The following is a 24,291-nucleotide window of genomic DNA, read 5'->3' as shown; positions in this document are numbered from 1 at the left end:
GAAGGACAAGATACTGAAAAAAATATCTGGAACGCTGAACATCCACTAATGCAAACTCCAACAGAATTTCGTACGCATGCATGCTTGGTAATTATAAATTCTGAGGCATGAGAAACTTGCTTTGAATTCAATAACTATTGGCTATGGTAATAAGATATAATTTACTTAACCAGATATTTAGAATTCATCAGTGGTTTCATATACTAACTAATATGTCACTTTTTTTTTTTTTAACCTCTTGTATGTGGGTTGGTGTTTTAAAAATACGTGGTTTGAAATTCTTGGCTTTAAAAATGTCACAATTGCTACTGATTACCCATATCAAATAGACGGATAAAAATGTCAAGCAGCTTTTTTGCTTTTGTTGCTTTTTCTAGCACAAGTCATATCAATCAGAATGACTTTAAAAGTGGACTCTCCCAGGAGTGGCACCTGTTTCAAATACAGGGCCCAAGCAATTATCTCTCCACCAGTGTCTTAACTCATTTGGAGTTTGTTTTATTAGCTTGACAGAGGCACTCCAAAGGAAACAAAGCATTAAATTGGCGGAGCCTAAACAAGACTTTTCTTCAGGAAGGGACTGGGAGCTTTGGGTGACAGTCTAATTGCTTCTAAGCCCCCAAAGAGGCCTCAGGCATGGAGTAAGAAGGTATCAACATCAACGGGCCAAGTCAGCTAAAGAATTAACCCGGCAGAGTCCAAGAGACACAACACATCATAGATCATTTCTAATGGTTTTCAAATGGGTATTTTTAAAAAATAGAGAATTAATGTCTGGCAATCAGCATATCTCCTAACAACAGCTGCAACTAGAATGCACAACAGGCTCCTTCTCCAATCCTGCTGGCCAGCAGCTTTCAAAGTTACACTTCGTGCTCTAAGTCATCCTGGGTTTTACACTGCAGAAAGCACGTGGAATAGAGTACTTGCCACGTACACACAGAATCAGCAAAATCGGATGAAGCAAATCATTGAACAGGGTATCCAGCCCCTGTCCTGGGAGAACAGGAATAAACAAATGGATTCTGCTCAGGGAATGCTGGCGTCGATCAAACAAATAAGACACCTGCCAAACTGCTTATTGACACGTAGCTCTTTTGTATCCTATTGGGGCTAGCCAGTGGAATGTCAGGCTATTCTTAGTTTTAAAAATAACAATAACCAAAGAACTATAATATATCTCCTTCGTACTAATCAACTCAAAGAGGGATTTTTGATTTAACAGTTCTAAAGCACTTGCTGTGCAAAAGCGAAATCAGCATTTGTACCATGGGTTGATGACAGCTTATTTGGATCATTACCATCGGAATTTGAGATCTGGCCCTGGCTTATAAGAAACTGAAATATTTGAGGTCGATGTGGCATGCAAACAAGAACAACAAACCAGAAGAGATGAAAAAACCTCTAAGTAAGATAGGTTTTATGACTTCCCTTTTGGGCTCAATCTTCCTAAGACAAGGTGAAATATCTGTCTGCTAATGCTGGGGCATCAACATCATGGCCGCCATTGGTACCACCACCACCATCATCATCATCGTCATCAGTGTTGACATCTTTAGGACATAGCAAACTGATGCTGCTTCCATGCATTACTGACGTGTGAGAAGTCATTACTTTTGCTGGGTTGGTTAGAATCCTATGAGAAGCTAGAATGCAAATCTGGGACCAGAGGAACGAAGCTAAGGTAGGAGAAAAGAAAGTTGGAGTCATCAAAAGTTAGTTGGTGGCTGAGATCAGAAGTACTGATTCCATCCAAGATAAATGCGTAGAGTTATAAGAAAACTGGTACTGTGCTGAAAGCATATCATGATAATTATCACAATGCTTTTTAGTGGTGATCTTTTTCTTCACTGTAGCATATTTTATAAAGTAAAAACAGGGGAAACAAACCAAATATACAGCTGTTGGGGGAAGTTATATAACTTTTCTAGGTATGGGTTATTACGAAGCTGAATATCTGGGACATAGTAGATGCAGAAAAAAATGCAGAATTGGAGGAACAATCAAATTTGGAAACGAAAACGTAAGCATATTACATTTACTACCTTTAAATATACATGTGTGTATATATATATATATATATATATATATATATATATATAGCAGATTTAACAAAACATAAAAATGATTACTTCTAGGTAGTAGTTTGAGAACAAGGGTAGGTGGAATTCACAAGAGGAAAAGGAAACTTACACTGTATTTTTTATAGTGTTGAATTTTTAAAAAGAGTGAGGTATTATGTAAAAAATGCAAATATTATAAAAATGTTTACTTATTTAAGTATCAGAGGTAGGTGCAAAATAAAGGAAACTTCCTTTACATCATTCTGGAAAGTAAAGCATCTTTCTATAACACAATTAACTGTTTCATGAATCTATGAGATTTTCAAGTATTATTTTAGTAGAGTGGCATTCTGATAATTGAAACAAGAAATACATATGTTTGTATATCTCAAGCCCTCATATGCATCATATGCATATATAAAATACTTAGAATGTAAATATATACTTATATAATATAAAGGTAAAATAGATTATATATTTAATGGTAATCTTGAGCTTCTTGAAGACAGTGCAGATATTTCATGACTCTGTAACGTAAGCACTTAGCATAGTAGCTGCATGTTAATACATGTTCAATGAAGGGAAACTGTACCTGAAGGATATTAGAAACAATGATTAAAACAAGGAAACTGTGTGGACTGTACCCATTAACTCCTGCTGTGTTCTGGGTCTCAGTATCAAATTCTGAGAGGAGCTAAACAATTCTAGAAACGAAGGTCAAGATCAGGAAACAAAAATAATGGCTGCATTATTTTGACTGCAAAAAGGAAAATGATAATCAGGACTGTTGTTCAAGCAATGGTAGAAAATTATGCCTAGAAAGTAGACAACTTAAGCACCTAAGGCAGAATGAAACTTTCTCTCTTGTCATTAAGCCCTCTATTCAATTACCATTTATCAGGGTAATTAAACACTGGAAAGTGATGCCAGGCTAATTGTTAGATTATGATAATTACATGTCTTTGCTATGCTACAGCTGATCAAAATAAGATGTGGTCCTGTGCACTTAGCTAAAGCTGCTCTGTAATCGTCAGACTTTCATAGACTGCTTGGCCATTTATTACTAATTCATTACAGATCAGGCAGAGAAGCTTATTATTTGTAATGCTATGCCCCCACCCCAATCTCCTGGATTAAGACTCCCAAAAGGTTAAGCACAAACTGCTGCCTCTCATTGGCCCATTTCCATCCCAATTACACAGCCGAGCAGAGTTAGGTGCCTCTATTTGAGAGGGTTCATCAGACTGCTTCACAAAATCCTGCAGCAGCCTATCATGTTGGCAGGAACACCCAAGGCTCCCTTTCAGCCTCTGCCAAGCACTGTTCTGCTCTGAGCAGTGTCCCAGCAACCACGAGTTGGCAATCCACAGGTCTTCTGGTTCTGAGGCTCTTTTCTGCTCAGGTCAGGCCCAGACCAGACTGGGATATCCACAGGGATTTGCTCCAGTTAGCAGGAGTCATGGGGAGGATCGAGTGTGCCCCTCCTAACATAACTTCCTGTCTTTGCTCCCCAGGTCACAGTCAGGAATGGAAACCAACGTTCTCAGGAACCAGCCAGAGTCACCTCAAATCTACCAGATAGTGACTCAAGTCTTCGCAAAGAAAGACTAGCACCAATCCACTGTCCTTGGGCCTTAGAAGACCAAGAGTTCCTGCCATTTCTGAGGATCAGAAATCCCTCCTTCCTTCCATCTACTAGACACTCCAGGTCATTGCTGGAAGCTGAAAGGCAAACAGGTATTTGACATGCTTCATTTGGCTTTATCTCAGGACTTCTCGAAATCTCCCCTGCAACTATGATCAGAACATGTTAATGTGAACCCTTGCTCGGTGGAAAAGCAGTGAGTGTCAGGCTAAATGTTTACTAACTAGAACAAAGTTCATGACATAGCATTGTCTCTAGTGTAGGGTTTTTTTCCCCCAACTAATATTTGTGCAGTTTATATTAATGGTAGAGTTAGGGTGTGTGTGGTATTGTAATTCATTACTAGCGGTGATTTCAGAGATATAAAGAATTAGTGAAAAACGATAAAGTAAAAACAGCCAGGAAGGGAGTACGAGGAAAAGGAAGAGAGGAGTTAAGAGGCAGCTGGCACCTCCCACAATGCTTTGCATGTGGGAGATATGCAATATCCGTTTGCTGTACTCATCAAATGGATGGTCTGAGGGGAGAAGGGACATTATTTTCCTAAGTAAGGAGAGTTTCAACTCTGAAATTAACTCAAGGCACTATGAAAATGACTGTATTATCACCTGGCAACTGTGTTATCTCACTGTTTCAGCAAGGCTTCTGCCCAGAGATAAAATGAAGGGTGTTATAGAAGAGTTCCACACTCCATTTTACCTTCCCTTGACCCTTGAAATCAAAATAGAATATGCCACCTCCCTTCAAAAATCATATTAAGTGAATTCTGGGGATAAAATAAACCACGAAGTACCTTTGTTAACACCAGAATATATGAAACCGTCATTTTATGTAGGCATTTACTGGTGGCCTGTGGCTTAAGACTGGAAAGCCCGGGAACAAAGGTACTTTGGCTTATCACATAAAAATGGTTTTGCACTACTTAGTATTATTATTTCCTCCCCACACTCATTAAAAGGAGATTCATTCATATGGCTGGATCCTCTATTTACTTTTATAGCCTGGACCACAGAAAGATATATGCAAGAATAATGTAATCATAAAAAATAAGAAACTAATTGCTCCGTCCCTAGGAAACATAAGGGGGAGAAAGAAACAATTCACTATTTATTTCTTGGAAATAAATCTAAGCACTTTAAGGGATTCTCAAGGGCTATTATATCTCTACCTACTTAAATGCTTGTCTATCTCAATGACAGAGAATATAGTTGTTGTTTTCCCCTTCCCCTTTCGTTTTAATAAACTCTACTTTAAAAATGTCTACCTTAGAAAAGAACTGTAAGTTCAAAGTAAATGCATATGACCCTCCTCTTGAACTTTCAGAATTTTTGGTCTTGCTACAAGCTCTGAAGTAAGCCACTCGTGCGGACTGTGAGGTTTCAGGGGGATGGTTAATGCCAAGATACAAAGATGATGAAATAGGAGGGTGATAACGGGCACTCCATGCTGGGTGACAACTCAGCACCGTGAACCTCAAGAGGACAGGGTCACAACTGGCTTTCTCCAGCACTCAGTAAGAAGTACAATCCCAGATTCCAACATTTCTACTCAGTGTTTATCAATATTATATCGCTGTTCAATCTGTTCAAAGCAGAGAAAAAGAGAGAATGCGAGCTACTTGTTGCGTCACAAACTCAGTGTTGATGAGCTGGGTCAAAATCCAACAAAGCGATGTGTGAAACCCAAGGGAGGTATTAAATGAGCCAGGACTTAACTCAGAATCTGTATCCAATCTGAGGGAAACTGTGATTATAATATCTCACTGATCAATTCATTTATAGAATAGGGCAATTTCAGGTATTGATATTTTAATTCAACATACGGGTATCTCCTTCATGCATGCCAAATATTTAATTAAATTCAGAATCTATTTGTACTCTAAAGGGAACTCAGACTTTTTAATTCCACAAATATAAAATATACCTTTCAACCTTGCCTCTGGAAAATAAAAGTGTAAACAAAAAGGGAACTCACTTTGGAATACTCTCAAACTTCCTGCTTCCAAAAACCATGTATCTGAGAAAAGATTCATAATAGCCAAGACCCGGCCAAAGATACTTCCATGAATCTAGTTCTTAATTTAAAAACATTAAAAGTGTTGGTTACTGACTTGGCTGGTGAACTCACTACCCTCCCCCAACGGGGGACATGACCCCCAGGGGTATAAATCTCCCTGGCAATGTGGGACATGACTCCTGGGGATGAGCCAGGACCCGGCATCATGGAATTGAGAATGTCTTCTTGACCAAAAGGAAGAAGAGAGAAATGAGACAAAGTTTCAGTGGCTGAGAGAGTTCAAATAGAGTCAAGAGGCTATTCTGGAGGTCATTATTTTGCATTATATAGATATCCCTTTTTAATTTTTAGTGTATCGGAATAGCTAGAAGGAAATACTGAAAATGTTGAACTGTATTCCAGTAGCCTTGATTCTTGATGATGATTGTATAACTATATGGCTTTTACAGTGTGACTGCGATTGTGAAAACCTTGTGGCCGATGGTCCCTTTATCCAGGATGTGGACAGATAAGTAAAAAAGTAAGGACAAAAAAGAAATAAATAATGGAGGGTAGGGGGAATAAAGGGTTAAAAAAATTGGGTAGATTGCAATACTAGTGTTCAATAAGAGGGAGGCATAAGGGACATTGGATGTATGTTTTTTTTTTTCCTGGAGTAATACAAATGTTCTAAAAATGATTAGGGTGATGAATATACAACTATGCAATGTTGTGAACCACTGATTGTATACTTTGGATGGACTGTATGGTACATGAAGATATCGCAATAGAAATATTTTTTTCAAGTGCTAGTTAACATGTTTTTCTAAACATGGCTAGATAAAGCAGCATTATGATATGTGCTGACAAAACGAGCAAGCTAAAAGCATAGTCTACAACGCTAACAGAGTATATATGTCTACTGTTCGTGATAAGCTTGTCCTCATACATGTGCCATAATACCCAAAGCTGGAGGAGGGAGAATGGCATTCTTTTTATCTGCAGAAATGCCTTTCTCTTCTGCGATGTAGGCTGCAAAGCTGGGCTGGAGTTGTGTTCACCACCATCTGACTGGGACACGCTCTGAAGCTTGCGTACAGCTTGGCTTAGGGTTTTAAATCCTAAGAATTTACAACCATCCTCTAATCCACTAGAGGAAATAAACTGAAAATTAAAAGCTATCGGAGATGTTTTGTTTTGTTTTGAGTGCAAATATGGGTTTCGAGCATAACAGGTGGAAGGAACAAATTTACATATGCATAGCATTTGCTAGTAAATCATTAATTTTTTTAAATCAGGGTGGCTTCATGACATAATTAATATCTTTAAAGATGTCAGGGATGTTTGGAAGTATATAGAAACATGAAATACTGCCTTTCTCTGTTAGACAATTAGGACATTTAAAAATTCATACCGTGCGTAAGGAAATTGTTTTGGTTCTAATGAGAAGAAAAATTTATAGGACAATTCAAATTTAGACACATCCCTCTTGTTTTTCTTAATGGTAAATTGCAATCCAACACCCCCAAGAACTCACGGAATTAAAAATGGATTTCTTGGCATTAAATTTGCAGCCAAGTATTTATGCAATATATTGAATCTATGAATTCATGTAAAGATTTCAGTAATCAGCTTTGACTCATCAAACAACCACCATAACCAAGTAACCAGAAAGGACAGTGACAAAACCATTCTCCTTTAAGAGCCAGGCTATTTGCCTTTGTATTCCTATACAGCACCCATGTTGACCAGTCTTAAATGACAGTATTTATAAATTCCTAAACTAACAGGAAGAAGTGGCCTGCTAGTCTTCCCTTGGAACTCTATACTCGATAATAATTTCACAATAATTTCTGCATCGAGCCCCTAGAGAGAGATATTGTAGAAGGGGCTCTGAGGCATCTTCTCATCCAGCTGTTTCCTTTAGGGATTGTTAATTATCTAGTCTCTTTTTTAAAAAAAAAAAATCTCCAGGGAGAATCTGAGTCTTAAATAGCAGCTCTTCCCAGGGCCTATATATGTCATTCCAAATTCAATGCATAAAGATTCTCTATTCAGGAGCATCCAGCCTTCCAGTACTGTTCAGAACACAGAACATCTTCCTCGCCCCCACCCTGTGAGATGATCTGAGAGGAAATTTAGCTCATGTTTTCCTAGGAAAGTCGAGCTGATTGTATTATCGACTCTCCACTGCATTAGCAATTTCCAACTGAATTACAAACTGTTTCCTTGAATTATATTGCTGTTGTTCAATACCATTTTCATTGCCCTAATGAAACAAAGCTATATAATATAACAATAACGGACTGATTACTGTTAACCATAATGGAAGAGAGTTAAGGAAAGACTTATTTTTTAAATATGCAAAGAAAAAGATTAAAAATGCTGATACTCAGCAGACATTTTTTTTTAACCTCTTTTTGGCTTTCTGGATTGAGATCACAACAACAGTGACAAATTAATTACTCTTCCAACAATACAGATGGTATTTCCCCTAAGATGGAATTTCTAGTTTCCCAAAGAGTAAAAGTTCCCCTGGTGCTATAAAAGTAACCACGTGAATTTTGCACACATTGCATCTTTAAAAGTGCCTACTTAAAACCAGAGTATTCTCCTAATATGAAAGAGGACATTCAAATTGTCCCTGGGGTACAGGTTTCTCCCTGTCTGTAGGTGAGCGCTTTGGAGAAGGGCCATTATGAAACCATTAGGGCATTTGTTTATTGACTCATTAAATCAACATAAATAATCAAGTTGCTGTGTTAGGCTAAAGCTGACTAAGTGATACGGCAAATCCATGGCAGAGGTTTTCTTTCTATCAAAGTTAGCTGTGGTTACTTGGCAGCCCCTTAGACCAAGCTCTGTCCCCTTAGAGAGAAGTATTAAACAAAGAGTTGGGAAAAAAGCAGCACAGAAAATCCCTGGGTGTTGCTAATTATATTATGGCTAGAAGCATTAGTGCTAGGCACTTGCTACCCTTTGAAATTCATGCCAGAGCCACTACTGGGACCAAAAATAAAGTGATTAATTGGCATAATGGGGGACAGAGCACATAGCTAGCACTCCCCAAACATCCCTTGAGTTGAACTGTAAAGGGTTAACTGCTGTAGTGGCAGATGATTTGTGTCCAGAATCCAGACAACTAGATCTTCTCCATCTGACAAATCCTTTCTGCCTTCCTCCAAGGATGGAGTATAAATGTGGAGTACACAGAAATGCCTGCATGCCAGAATTCGAGGCTATTTGCTCCAAGATAAACTCTACTCATGGAACAAACCTTCCTTTGGACATCTTTGCAACGATTCATATTTCTATGAATAAAACTGAAGATAGTGTCATCCATGCGGACCCAACATGCTGAGTTCTACCTACTATAGTTTATACATTGATCTGATGTCAGTAGCTCAGAGCAGACTCCTCAATGCTCAATTTACTTGTTATGTTCTAGTGTTTGCACCCCTGAAAAAATGCTAAAAGTAAATCAGGGTGGTATCTCTTAGACCTCTTTAACTAATGTTTATTGTTTAAAAGATGAAGGAGAACGGGTATTTATCTTTTCCCATCAGAGTGCTAATGTATGCAAGTTCATTTGCCTTCTGCATCTATTGATTGGATTCTTGTTGCCTCATTCCTTGTACTCCATTAGAATCCTCACTGACTTAACAATAATGCAAAGCAAGACAAAATTTGTGCAGATTTTTATGTGCTCTTGCATCTACAGCCTATTTAAAAGTTTGCATAAGCAAGAGAATGTAAGTAGATAGTATGAGCAATATGAAAAAGTATTTCACTTCATCACATCAGAAAAAAAATCTCAGAGAAGATGCGAATACTTAATGGTTGAACTTCTCTTTAAATTTTTAAATAGTCATGTCTGAACATTTGAAAAGAATCCTGTGCTTCAGGCATGCTGCAATTAAAATAGAAGCACAATTTGAGATTACAGATTATAAAACCAGCAAGCACAGCTGCTATATCCAGGGCAGGAATGGGCTTCCTTTTCCAAAATCATTTGTGTAAGACAAGCTTAAAAGTAAAAATTCCTTTAGTGTGAAAGCTGGCAACTAGAGTGTGTCTTCAAAACAATAATTTTTAGGCATGATTTGCTACTTATTTGTTCCAGTCTCAAACAATGCTTTAATGTAATGCTTCATTTTGAAGGAAAAAAATATATAAAACTACACATTTTTCAATATTAGCCCAAATGTTTTTTGTTTATGGATTTTAGCAAATAAATCTAATTTTAATCACAGGAATAATGGTAAACTACCATAGGACAAAAATTGCCACCTTCTCTAAATACTCTAAAAAATGCTAGAGTATTTTAATCCACAGTGTACAGAGCACACATGCCCTATCGGAGTGTTTTTAACGACTATTTCTTCTTGTTTCCACTTTAGTGATTTACTTATGTCCAAAAAGGTAGAGGGGAAATGTGAGCTTCCAGTGAGAATCTGGTCTAATACCCTGCTGGACTGATTCTTGGCACTAGGGAATCAACAATGGAGAACTCACAAAATGCTGAGCTCATGAAAGGGAGACTTCCCAATTCATTGAGCATTCTAGAACTGTTCAGGCAGAGGAGGCTGGAGACAGGCAAAGGGACATGGCAGGTGTGAAGTTCAGTCACCCAGACCTCTGTAAGTATGATGCAAATAGCATAAAACGTCCAGGAACACTAACAGGTGTCCTGTGAACCACTTGAGAAGTGTCATAATAAAGAGTAGAAATGGAGTGGAAATAAATTGCATCTTGAATCCTTGTGGCACCTGGCTTTTTCAGCACATATGGCATGTAAAGTTTGCTACTGTCTGGTGGTTATCAAAGAAATCAGAGTTGATTAAAGACATTTCAGCTTTATTTCATTTTTCAGACTTTTCAGATATCTGTCGAATAAATGAGAAAAAAAAACACATCACTTGTGGCAGTCAATTCAGGGAGGGGTCAAGAGAAAGGGATAAAGAGTTGCCTGCCCAGCTACAAAGAAGGGCTCTGATGATATGTGTGCAACGATGACAAGTTACTTATTTTCTCCATACCTCAATTTCCTTATCTGTAACATCAGAATAATAATAATGCCTTACTCCTAAGACATGTTAGGACTTAATACATTAAACAAGCAATGAGGATTAAGTGTAAAGGGCATAGTTTAGTGATTGACAAATAGTAAATGCTTAATAAATATTAATAAAAGGTGAAAATATGTATATTATATTATTTACATAATTATTTTTTACTGCTAAAAACAAAGAATTTTAGTAGCTTGAAAAGATGCAGACAATCTCAAAGATCTTTAGAAAAAAAATTTAGCCGTCATTGCAACATCTCTAGAGTAGGTAGAGTGCAATTATAACAAAATTTTTTGTTTAAGAAATAAGGAGAGGTGATTTCTATTAGTTGACAGAATGAGGGAGAGAATTTGCTGACTCTTCAGGGGGTTTGCATATGCAGACACACAGACAATTCAGTGGCCTTCTGGCCTAAATATACAGAGGAAGGGTGGGTAGCTGCCAGAGTGGTGTGATTTCTGGACACAAGAGCCATCTTCAGACAAAAATTCCTTACCTAAGAGTCTGAATTTCAGTTCTTAAATATGGGTCAAGAATTACTCTGCTTGGAAGGGAAATCCTACTTGCCAACCAATGCATTAGCATATTTTCATTTTTCTGACCCATTAATACTTGTCACCTAACAAAGCTAAGACCCCTAAGAGACTAGGGAACACGGTGAATAAATCTTGATGAGAAAGAGTGATAGCCTGCAGAGTGTTGGGGAGGACAAGCCTCGGGGAGAGACACTGGACAACACGTTAGAGGTGCAGGGTGACTTGAAATTTTCCAGTTTTGCAGAGGTCAGTTCTGCACACTAAGCATTACATTTCATTAGAATAAAAAAGGTTTCTCTACAGGAAGGCTTGTTTTAATTTAAACTTTAAAATTATACTTTACTTGAACAATATGATTATTAGATGGACCTTCCATCCATTCTTAATTTTTTTTTTAAAGAGATCATTTTATTAGTTTTTGTTTGTTTGTTTGTTTTTTACATGGGCTGGGGCCGGGAATCGAACCGGGGTCCTCCGGCATGGCAGGCAAGCACTCTTGCCCGCTGAGCCACCGCGGCCCGCCCCTTCTCCATTCTTAATTTGATTGACTCTTCATATATTTATATTCTGTCTCTCTTCATTAATTAATAAGTTCTCTCAATGCAAGTATATTGATTGCCGTCTGTGGCTCAGGTATTTTACTTGAAGGTGGAGAAATAAAAATGAACTGTAGCCCTGCCCTAGAGGAACTAACAATCGAGCAGGTAAGACAGCCACACAAGTAAATCACGGCAATAAAATGAGATAAATGAGAAGAGAAATTTGTACAAAATGCTGTGGACAAACAGGAAGCAAAAAACAGAGTTTGGAAGAATTCGGGAAGCCTCCATAAGGAGTCCAGTCTGTGAGGATGGACAGAATTCCTCCAAGACAAAGGGCAAGAGTGGGTTTTCCAACCAAGGTTAACAGGTACAAATGCAAGGCTTAAAAGCAAGGACTTTGTGCAGAGGGAAAATGAGGCCACTAAGGGAGGCTAAAACTTTATTTTCGAAAAGGTGTTTGGCAAGAAATGAAGAGCCAGCCAAGATCTTTAAGTAGGTGCAGGATATGATTGAATCTGTATTTTAACATGATCATTCTGGAGAAGACAGTTTAGATGGGGAGACAGCCTGATGTAGGAAGGTCACAAGGAGCCTACTGCAATGGACTAGGCAAGCCAACAACCACAAACACTGCAGGTTTGAGCTGAGGATTTCTTACTCCCCAGCATCTGATATTAAATTATTCATTTATTCATCTACTCAATGATTGTTTGTGGAGGCCCAACTGTGTGCAAGACTTTTTGCTGCTGTTGGGGAGGATACAAAATTGGACATAAACTCTTCCCTCCAGCTCCCTGTGATTGCCTAGAAATCATGTAAAAGAGAACTTGAAGTAGGGCATTGTCAGAATTAAAAAAAAAGGTGAACAAGAGAAAAGTTAGTAAGGGCAGAAATCAGAACTCTCAGAAGAGTGTTAATAATAATCTCTAATGTTTATTCTTTTATTTGCAGCTCTTAGGTAATACCACATAGGTTAAAAGGTAATAGGGATAATGTCCTCAAGACTGAACACGTCTGTGCTTCAAAGGACTTTGTCAAAAAGGTGAAGAGGCAGCCAAAAATGGGAGAGAATATTTTGGTAACCATATATCTGATAAAGGTTTGAAATCTACTATATAGAAAGAAATCCTACAACTCAAGAATGAAAGGACAAACAACCCAATTGTAAAATGGGCAAAATATATGAGTAGACAGTTTTCCAAAGAGGAAATACAGGTGGTTAAAAAGCACATGAAAAGATGTTCACCTTTATGGGCTGTTAGGGAAATGCAAATCGTAACTACAGTAAGATATCACCTCACACCTATAAGAATGGCTGCTATTAAACAAACAGAAAACTAGAAATTTTGGAGAGGATATGGAGAAAGAGGAACACTCATTCACTGCTGATGGGAATGTAAAATGGTACAGCCACTGTGGAAGACAGCTTGGTACTTACTTCCTCAGAAAACTAAACATTGAATTGTCCTATGACCCAGCAATTCCACTATTCAGTATATACTCAGAAGATCTTTTCAAAAGCACAGGCATTTGCTCACCAGTGCTGATAGCAGCATTAAAGATGGTAACCATCCAAGAGTCCATCAACAGATAAATGGATAAACTAAATGTGGCATATACATATGGTGGAATATTATGCAGCATAAGAAGGAAAGAGGTTCTGAAGCACGTAACATGGATTAACCTTGAGGACATATGCTGGGTGAAATAAACCAGACATAAAAATGACAGATTATGATTTCACTAATATGAACTAACTAGAACATGTAAACTCAGAGTCTTAAAATGTAGAATACAGAGCACTACAGATGGACAGATGCTTTAAAAGGAGGAGCGGTTACCTAACAATTGTGAACGAGGTTGAACTTAAATATTTGGGAATGGATAGAGGTGATGGTAGCTCGTTATTGGGATTATAAATAATAGTGCTGTATTGTAGGTGAATTTGATTGAAAGTGATTGTTTAAAGTCATGTATGTCACTGATTAACACTACAAATGTAAATAAGTTCTTGCATGAACTACTACAAATGTAAAAAAAAAATAATTGAGGGGTATAGGGGGAAAAACATGGCTGCTGCAAACAGTGGACTATAGTTGACAGTAGTATTTTAATATTCTTTCCTCAACAGCAGCAGATTTACTGCACCAATGCTCTGGGTCAGATGGAGGTGTGAGGGGGAGTTAAGAGGTATGGAAGGATTATTTTTATGTCTGTTCTGGAGTAATGAAAATGTTGATCATGGGGTTGTATGCACAACTACCTGATGGTGCTACGAGCCAGTGACTGTACACTTTGGATGGTTTGTGTGGTGTGTGATTGTAACTCAATAAAATTGAAAAAAAAAGGTAATGGGAAGTGCAGAAAGAGCATGAAATTGGAGTAAAAGACATGGGCTTAAGTACTATCGCTTCTCTTTATAAACTGCGTGAAGTGGGCAAGTAACACAATCTCCCTCTATCTGACTTTAAAAATAAATAAATGAGAAACTAGATGTTCTAAAGGCTCTACAACATTCCTTCAGTCTAGCAGGAAACACGCAGAATAGTCATTTTATCTATGTTTGGTAACTGGGTTATTTCAGAATCACAAATGGTAGAACACTGAGATTAGGCCTAATTCTGCTCCCAGATTCCTGCCACCATTATATCCATTTCTGCTGAATGAGAAGCAGATAGACCCAAACACTCAAAGCCGGTAGTGTCCCAGTGCCCAGGGCACAATAGGAGACCATGATGATTTTCTGATTTCTGGTCTACAAGTATGGAAGGCCAAAACCATGCCTGAAGCATGAAAAGGATTCTACTCTTTAAACACAGAAAGTGGCAGAACTTGGGACAATATATGGGGCAACAATTGTTAGAAATGTCACCACTGATGAAAAACTATAATATTTTCATTTTCCCTTCACATCTGCTTTCAGCCTTTCTGAGGGCTGAAGCAGCCAGCAGGAAATGGCAAGTATAATCAGGAGAAAAATCAGTGAGGTCACCATTTAATAATTTTCTTCAAATATCTTCTGAACTGTTTTATGAAACTCTCTGACCATCTAAAGTCCTTGAGGGGCTTCCCAGGTTCCAACATCTCCATTAAAAGAATATAAATACATAATGCACACTTAATCAAAATTGTGTTACACCTGTTCCCTCCCACTAAAAACGATAGGGAGAAAAAAAAAATCCAAAACATCTGTAAGACCCTCTCTGGGCAGATAAAACGTCTTCTCTTCCAAAATCTTCTGGAAGGTAATTAGACGCCCTAAGTGCAGGGGTAACTTAAGATTTTGTCCATCTCAAAACTGCTGACAATATGTTAAGCAGATGGAGGTCATTTCTTTTATTGCTCTAACTTTCCCTTTTGGCTCTGGTGAAGGATATGCTGACATAAATGTTTTGTTGTTATGCATGGTGAATAGACCTGTCGGCCCCAAAGGTGAAGCAAATCATGCTCTTTCAAATGATCTGTTATTTTGGCCAATAAATTTGGATTAAGTATGACAGAAAGTCATGAAATATTTAATAAGCCTCAATTTTAGCATTAAGAAGGAGGGGTCTGATAAGAGAAGGAATTGGCTATGCCAAGCAAAAGTGAGATTTTTTTTAATTCAGTGAAACAAAATAGCTCTCTGAGCAGCCTGGGACCTCTATAGGTTTGCGTCAGGACTCTAGAGGTAAAGTGCTTGGCTTTCCTAGATGACAGCAACATTTCCATTTCTTAGAGAACTGAAACTATCAGCCTAATTGCGGTTTGATTTAAATAAAATCCCAGGATTGGACTGTAAAATGCCTCCGGTCACTCTCCTTCTCTTGTCTTCTTTCTAAACTAGCTTTGCTGACTAAGTATTTTTCCCTCTTGGTGGCTTTAAGCATGTTCAAAGCTGTAATTCATACAGGACAGTCATGAGAGCCTAATCCCTGAAAATATTGCTCAGTAACTCAAAAGTTTTTCTACTTTTGCTACTCAAATTTTGCTTATAGTTGATAAAAGCATGAAATCCTGAGCATAATTAGAGGCTAAGGGTGAAAATCAGGGCACTGGATGTATGTGTTTCATCTACTAAATCCTCTAACAAAGTATTCATTATTTCACGTGAACCGGACTCTGTTTTGTAAGTGACACTGGGGGTGTTTAGAATTCTAAAATTATAGAGTATTGTTGAGGTCAGTGTGAGACTACTCAGACCAAAGAGGACATGTGAGTTATGTGTTTATGTGGCAAATGAAAAGTAATATTAAAAACTCACAATGTTTTGTCATGTATCACACTTCTTAAGATAACAAAGGTAGTGATTTTGAAGGCTTTTAATTGTCTTCAGACAACTGCAGGAAACTGAGAACTATATGACCTCAGAGTGTTAATCTCATAGGAAAGGAAAGAGCTTTCCTCAGAACATGTAGAAGGCCACACTATTGTTTTGCAGGAAAACTGTAGGTCTTACACCAAGGCAGAAAATGTTAAATATAATTTATTAGACTATTAAAAGTTTGTGACATCACTTTGCTCTTTTCTGGTATTCATCAATAAACCCCCATTGATCTCTACAGGAATCTTAATGTAGCCTCTTGTACAATAATACCTGTGTGCATAAGCTTCAAAGATCCATTTACTTCACATGTGTAATTTGCCCACTTATTCCTGCTGAGATAATACTCCTGGTTTAATTGCCCATAGAGCAACTGGATAAATCAACTATGTTAGTTTGTATTAGCTGTCTATGTACATGTGTAAAGCAAAAACAAAACCAAAAAAACCATGCAAGACTGTTTAATTTCTAAACTGCAGAAAAATTAGAGTGCTATTATTGTCATGGACAACAAATAACCCAATTTTTGCAAATGAAATTAATTCGCAAAATGAAGAAAACAAATAATACCAATGATGCCAACTGTTGTTATTGTTTTAGTGCTGAGAATAAATTATCTTAATATATGCTTATATATGTAGATTTATTATATATAAAGAGAGAATGAATAATGATGAATAAATGAATGACTGAAAGCTCAAATGAATGAACAAATGCATAGAGTAAACATATACGTTACCCTGAGATTGGACCCACCTAAGAAATGTTGAATATATAATAAAGCAGATGTTTACTTGCAGAAATTTAAGTCTATTTTCACTTAAAGATCAGTACTATGATGAAAACAATCTGTATAAAATAAATTATTATCCCTTAAATGTTATGCCCTTAAAGAGTGATTTTCTAATTGATCTTCCCTGTTAGAATCATCAGCCAGATATAAGAATTACAGTGCATATACCTGGGAAAAGTCATGAACGAAGAACATGTACATACACAAAGACAACTCACAAACATAAAATTAATAAAATATCTTAATCCTTGAAATAAGTGAAAAGAAATGCTTGCCTAATTTCTTTTTACATGGGCAGCACCGGGAATTGAACACAGGTTCTCCAGCATGGCAGGCAAGAACTCTGCCACTGAGCCATCCTGGCCAGCCTTAATTTCTCCTTCTTTTTTTTTTAATGCATAGGAATATGTATCTTTCTCACATTGTAAGAGTACACAAGCCCTACATTGTTTTAAATAAATCTCAATGTGATCTTCTGGCTTACTTCTAAAGACACTGTATTTCTAAGTGATGATCATATACCACTAAACTGGATATCTGGAACAAAGTCACATTTTAAACTGAGTTCTAGAAACAGGCAGAATATGCAAATAGATGGATGTGAAGGCTATTTAGACATATTTAGAAGAGTGATAAAAGTCATTGCTTTTTTGCTAACAAATGTTCCAATATCTGGTAAATTCAGACAAGTTCCTGAGAAATATAATAAATAAATATTATATTCAGAAAAAAATTTATTTCATTTGAAAAATATGTAAATGCATTATTGCCAATTGGTCTAAATCATTGGGATTTAAATAAGGCTTAAAATATACTGAGTCAAGTTCTTATTTTATTATACATGAGAATCTCTCATACACTGTATGTAGAAGCATTTTACATAGGAACCAAACGCTGTAAGTTCAGTTCCAGAAGTGCATTAAGAACCAAAAAGAAAAGAAAAAAACCAAAGACCTATCTATAGGCAACTGACTTCATGCTTTTAGGAGCTAATGACTAGATGATTTCAAAATGGCACTAGTAATGACATCTGACAAGTTTCCACTTTTGAAAATTTCAGTATCTTGTGGTCTCATTTAAAAATAAACATGAACTCACAGTCTCGAGCAAATCCCAGAGATGAAAGGCAGACCCTAACGGCAGCAGGTGGAGTAGAACAGGTAATATTGAAATACTTGTTGATACAATTCAAGAGTGCTTTGAAGCCATCCAATGCTAAGGGCCACACACGAAATCAGCAGAGGCCAACCTGGCTAATTGTCTCCCCTGATTGTGATAGTTCTGATGGGAAGAATCAGCTTTCAGCAGCCTGTAGGCAAAAATGCCAACTGAAGGGTTTCTGTGTGTGTTTTTAAAATGATGGATGCACACAAGAATGAATGCCAGATCATCAATAACCCACTCTTCAAACATTAAAGGGTTCCAGTACGAACAAAGCTAATAATTCCCTTCATACAAACTAAAGCTGAAGCTGAAATTCAGGCTTTCTAAAAGTAAAAATGAACTCATACTTTGCCACTGAAAATCGGAGAAATAAAATTCTAAAACCCACTTCTGAGTAGTTACTTTAAAATACTGTATGCTTTAAAATATTTATGCTATGAATATTCAAATTCAGTAAAAAAAATTTTTAAGATAAAAAATGAAACTTTTCTTGAGCTATTTCTGCTTATTTTCATCTATTAATGAAAATGTACAAAGAAGTAAAATAGCTTTATTTTAAAATAAAGATAAAAACGATCATCTGAAGTTCTTTAGTAAAATCAGTTCAATTCATCATTTGAAGCCTTACTTACTCATTTTTCTGCTTTTTCACTCAGATTAAAATGATTTTAGTCTCTCATCAGTTTTGTGCAAAGAATAACTTTTACTTAGAATGGTAATCTACTCCAACTACTATTCTTATGTCAGCAATTCTCAAACCTTGAGATTTAGAAATATAAAACTACCAGAAGTTATTAAGCTCTGAAAAGTGAAACTTCGGGGGAAATTTTCTAAAGTGGAAATCAAACATTTTTAATAACTATTTTAAACTTAAAGTCACTGTGTTACTTTGAGAATGTAAAGTGTATTAGGTATATCTTTTGTTTCCTTACACATTTATGATGTTTAACATATTTAGAGGTGGGCAGGAATTGGAACAAGGCAGGAAACATTCCCGGAAAAAGATATTTTATAAATGATTTGCACATTTTATTCTTACTTCTTAAACTCTCTTCTCACTGCGGCTACAAAAAAAAAATCAGAAAGTGAGAAAGAAAGCCAGAACTGAGAACGAGCAAGCAACGTATTTTGGTCTGAAGAGCTTAGTTTTTTTAAAGCTTAATTCTATGAATAGAGACAGATTTATTTTCAGTTAAATGTTTTAAAGGCATGTAATAACATGCAAGGCAGATTTCCATCTACCTGCTGGACTCGACAAAAATCTCAAACCCTCAACCGGTGCCTCCAAATGTAACCGTCAGTCGGCTGATGTCAAAACCTAATGCACTGCCACAGCCTTACACATCTGGTCCTTGTCAGTGTCAACAGTATTTGCTGGATGTGGTGTCATGGCAGGCAAGATGATTTATATACACAGACCCAAAGATCTCAGAGCTCATTCTGAGGATGCATTTCATCTGGCGTACTTGCCATCAACAAATGATTGACTGAAATTAAACAAAACTTTATATCCTGAAATTTGAGCATTCTCTGTTCCTCTCCTCACTCGGATCATGCATATATTTAGTGAACCAGGGAGTTTACAAAAGACCCGTGTCAACAGTTTATTAGTGAGACAGGAAAAAAATATGCATTAAACACCTCCATGCTTTAGCCTCTGACATTCTTAAGCTGGCAAATTTTTAAAATTCTTTGAGGGATAAGGAATTACTAACCAGCCACACTGGTAACTTATGTCTGTCTGGTGTTCAAATCTGCCGGTCATTTTCCTTGAAAATCCTTAGCCAAGGGAAGATACTGCTACATACCAATATAAACTCCGAGCTGAGCATTACCTTGATCAAATAAATTATTTAAAATACTCTATCAGATTAAGATGGAAAATTCCTCACTCTCTACCTTCAACCTCTCTTGAATCCATCCCCCTAGGACAACACACAGACACGGATATAAGGAATCCAAAACGTCTCTGTTTCTTTGCTGTTGGAGTTTATTGCTGCAATCTGGTAATGAATAATTCTCTCTACTTAACTCAGTGTGATTTTTCCCCCCACAAGCCTTGCAATGATCTGTAAAACTAACACTTTGGTCCAGTTCGTGTTGTCAGAACAACTTTAACGCACAGCTGCCCTGATTGGATGCAGCTAAACTTCTGATGTTGAGTACCTCCTGCAGGGAAATGCCATCCACTAACTGGAAATGCTTCATTCTCTGCTATCGCTTGAATAGCACAGTCTTGGCTTTGACAGATATAATACAATCTCAGAGATAGTACCTGTCCGTTTAATTTAGACCCCTTACTTGACAAAGGATTAGGAACCGAGTGAATGACCACACATATATTCCAAATGGAAAGGGCTAATTAAGAGCTCTCAGCTGCTGGGTATCTGGTTCATCTCCTAAAAGGAAGCGTTTCCACATATATTAATCTAACGTTCATTTAACCTAAGCCAACTAGGGTGTGACATATATTTTTATCCCACAGCTCTAGTCCATTTCTCACACAACTCTCTTTTAACATGCTGCAACTTGATGAAGCACTAAAGGAGGAAAAAAAGTAGGTAATGATCGTTTAGGTAACGTCAGAGCGGTGCAAATCAGCTCTTGAAGAAGCCAGCTGTTCGTGCACTGTCATCTATCCAAGCAGGCTTGTTCGAACATGCAAAGCAGTGGGTTACAGTGCTTTCCATCTAGGTAAAGGTGTAAAAAGTGGCGTGTGTAGCAGCCAGCAAATAGAAGCAAAATCTTTCCAGATCTTGCTAAGCCTCTAGAGAGCTGAAGAGCATTCCATTTGAAGAAGAGATGTTTTGAAACCGAGTGCTGCTACAACCGTGCCAGTGGTTGGGGTATTTGTCTGTGTTAGTTTAGCAAACCATGCTTATCCCAGCAAATCAATCAGGCTTCGCTACTGCTTCTGATGGGGGCTGATCAATCACCTCTCTTGCTTCCTTCACTACTCGCCTGTTGTCCAAACGAACTCTGGCTGTTTTAGCTTTTCCCCTTGTTTCACGATGGTCCTGTAAGAACTTCGGGGGAAGAAATCTAGTATTTAGGGTTTTAAAATCCATTTCCTTTAAGAACACACGCTGCTTAGATATTCAGAAAGGTTCCAAAGAATCTGCATGACCCTGAATGTCCATTACGTCTCTCAGCCCCCATGTACCGCTTCCGCTCATGCTCACTGAGGTTTTCTGGTTGGGACTCCCCTCAAGGTAAGTTGAACTCTAAGTGCCTCTTTCTTCTTTGTCCAGGGTCAACTGCAGACCACTGGGTCAAAGGGCCTCCACTCAACCTACCGATGAACATAACTTTCACGATTGTTTCTGCTTTAACTTCACTGACCTGTTGTGGTCTAACGCTATCTTCTCCAAAGGAAAGCTCATTTGCCACTTAATACTGTGCTCCATAGAGGTGACAGGAAATGGCCTAGTAATCTTTAAAGATACAGGCACTACAGTTTCTTCACTTGGCCTCTGACACTTTTAACTATAAATGTACCAAATAGTTTATATGTTACCTTGTTTAATTAAAAAAACAAAACACAGTGACCCTCGGAATTGCCTCACTTAGGAGGAGCAGCTATGCTCTCTTAATATATATGAATTTATTTACTCCTCGGAACAACTCTATGAAGTGGGTTTTATTATTTCCATTTTTCAGATGTGGAAACTGAGATGAAGAGACATTCCAGAACTTATGCAGTCACTAGCAGGTAATGGAGCCAGGATTTAAACTCCCTTATATCTCCCTCCAATGTCTGTTCTGCTCCCTTTAAACTACACTGCTGTCACTTATATTTGGGTCACATTATATTTATTGTTGGATTTGGCCACCAGGCTGCTAAGAGCTAAATTTAATACTCCATGAGAATAACATATTACTTTCGACATGTTTATTTTCCATCACCTCTTCACATCTTATGATTATTATTATTATTTTCACAGTCTCATGTAATATACTTTCAATTGGTCATTCAAAAGCCTTCATTCACTGAACTTTAACTACACTGAACTTTTTTATGCTGGGCAAGGAGTACTAGGATGAAAAGATGCTATTCTTGAGTTTACAGAATTCAGCCCAGTGAGGGAGACAGAAACAAACTTGAAATTACATTTTGTAATATAAAAGTAGGATCTCAAATCTAGTCTTGGAGATAAAACATGGCTTTGTAAAACCGAGGGTTATATAGGATTTCTCTAAAGTTAGCAGCGGTATTCCAAACAGGGTGGACAGCATGAGGCAGTCAAGAGGCACAGAGATGAGGGACAGGATGCCAGGAACACGTACTACTGAAACCTTTTTGGAAGTGGTGAAACAACCTTGTTGGAGCAATTTTGTGATGTAGTAAATTGAAGCCTGGAAAAGCTTAGATACCCAAACATGGCTCAGTAGCATGGATTATCTGCGGAACTCAGCACTGAAAGCCATTCTACTTCACAATCTCATTTAGAATATTTGGTAAAGTGACCAAGGTTCTATGAAAGCATGAAGTTTTTCAGAAAGTTTTTTCTTCTTCCTTTTTACTGCATTCTGTTGTGGGCAACAGAATCATTCAACTTTGTACATCAGGGGAAAAAGCAATCATTTTAGTCCTGACTTAAAAACTTCAAGATGTTGCTGATATATTTTTTTTTATTAATTAAAGAAAAAAAAGAAATTAACACAACATTTAGAAATCATTCCATTCTACATATGCAATCAGTAATTCTTAACATCATCACATAGATGCATGATCATCATTTCTTAGTACATTTGCATCGATTTAGGAAAAGAACTAGCAAAACAACAGAAAAAGATAGAGAATGTTAATATAGAGAAAAAAATAAAAACAATAATAATAAAAAAGAAAAGGAAAAAGAAAAAAACAAAAGACACAAACAAACAAACAGACAAACAAAAAAAACTGTAGCTCAGATGCAGCTTCATTCAGTGTTTTAACATAATTACATTACAATTAGGTAGTATTGTGCTGTCCATTTTTGAGTTTTTGTATCTAGTCCTGTTGCATAGTCTGTATCCCTTCAGCTCCAATTACCCATTATCTTACCCTGTTTCTAACTCCTGCTGGTCTCTGTTACCAATGACATATTCCAAGTTTATTCTCGAATGTCGGTTCACATCAGTGGGACCATACAGTATTTGTCCTTTAGTTTTTGGCTAGACTCACTTAGCATAATGTTCTCTAGGTCCATCCATGTTATTACATGCTTCATAAGTTTATTCTGTCTTAAAGCTGCATAATATTCCATTGTATGTATATACCACTGTTTGTTTAGCCACTCGTCTGTTGATGGACATTTTGGCTGTTTCCATCTCTTTGCAATTGTAAATAACGCTGCTATAAACATTGGTGTGCAAATGTCCGTTTGTGTCTTTGCCCTTAAGTCCTTTGAGTAGATACCTAGCAATGGTATTTCTGGGTCGTATGGCAATTCTATATTCAGTTTTTTGAGGAACCGCCAAACAGCCTTCCACAGTGGTTGCACCATTTGACATTCCCACCAACAGTGGATAAGTGTGCCTCTTTCTCCGCATCCTCTCCAGCACTTGTCATTTTCTGTTTTGTTGATAATGGCCATTCTGGTGGGTGTGAGATGATATCTCATTGTGGTTTTGATTTGCATTTCTCTAATGGCCAGGGTGTTGCTGATATTTTAATAAATGTTTTGTAAAATTTGAGCCTCTCCAAAGGCTCTCCAGGTGCAACTTTTGGTTTTTACCTCAATAGTGAAATATACTTTTTCATTAATGCACATCAGACAATTTTTTAATTTAAGGAGCATTTCTTCCTTCCAATTTACTTTTTAAATTTATGGTGTTTTATCTGATGACTGTCCAGGACATGGAAAAACAAAATGTCCCATAGAACAACTGGTTAAAACCACAGACACCTAGAAGGTGAAACTAAAGGAGGTCTCGAGGAGCCACAATCCTATGCCTATACTTTACAGCTGAGTTTAGTAACTCAGAGACGTGATGTCACTTGACCAAGAACACTAAGTTTATTAACCACAAATTCAGAGTAGAGCGGATTCTCGAATTCTGGGACAATTCTGTAACAATTAACTTCCCGCGTTATGAGGACAAAAGCATTAAACACTCTGTGAGGTTGTTGTTTTCTTCTGCAGGAAAATCACCAATGCACAAGAGCAGGGGAAAAGCAATCAGAGACTGACAATGC

The 24,291-nt window shown here is 37.3% G+C and overlaps 1 protein-coding gene and 1 long non-coding RNA gene across 3 annotated transcripts in view; one reads left to right on the top strand and one right to left on the bottom strand.

The window, feature by feature from the left end:
- The window catches only part of EFNA5 (ephrin A5), a 277,728-nt gene that overhangs the window by 53,042 nt on the left and 200,395 nt on the right, over nucleotides 1-24,291 (bottom strand). The window lies entirely within an intron of this gene.
- On the top strand, nucleotides 3,323-10,796 carry LOC143665302 (uncharacterized). Its single transcript, XR_013166846.1, has 4 exons — nucleotides 3,323-3,465; nucleotides 3,578-3,800; nucleotides 6,174-6,244; nucleotides 8,890-10,796. It is a non-coding gene; the product is annotated as an uncharacterized LOC143665302 (long non-coding RNA).

Source organism: Tamandua tetradactyla, chromosome 21 (genome assembly GCF_023851605.1).
Source record: "Tamandua tetradactyla isolate mTamTet1 chromosome 21, mTamTet1.pri, whole genome shotgun sequence".
In the NCBI taxonomy this organism is placed as follows: Eukaryota; Metazoa; Chordata; class Mammalia; order Pilosa; family Myrmecophagidae; genus Tamandua; species Tamandua tetradactyla.
The sequence above is the reverse complement of the archived record's forward strand: the minus strand, read 5'-3'. Positions and strand labels throughout refer to the sequence as shown.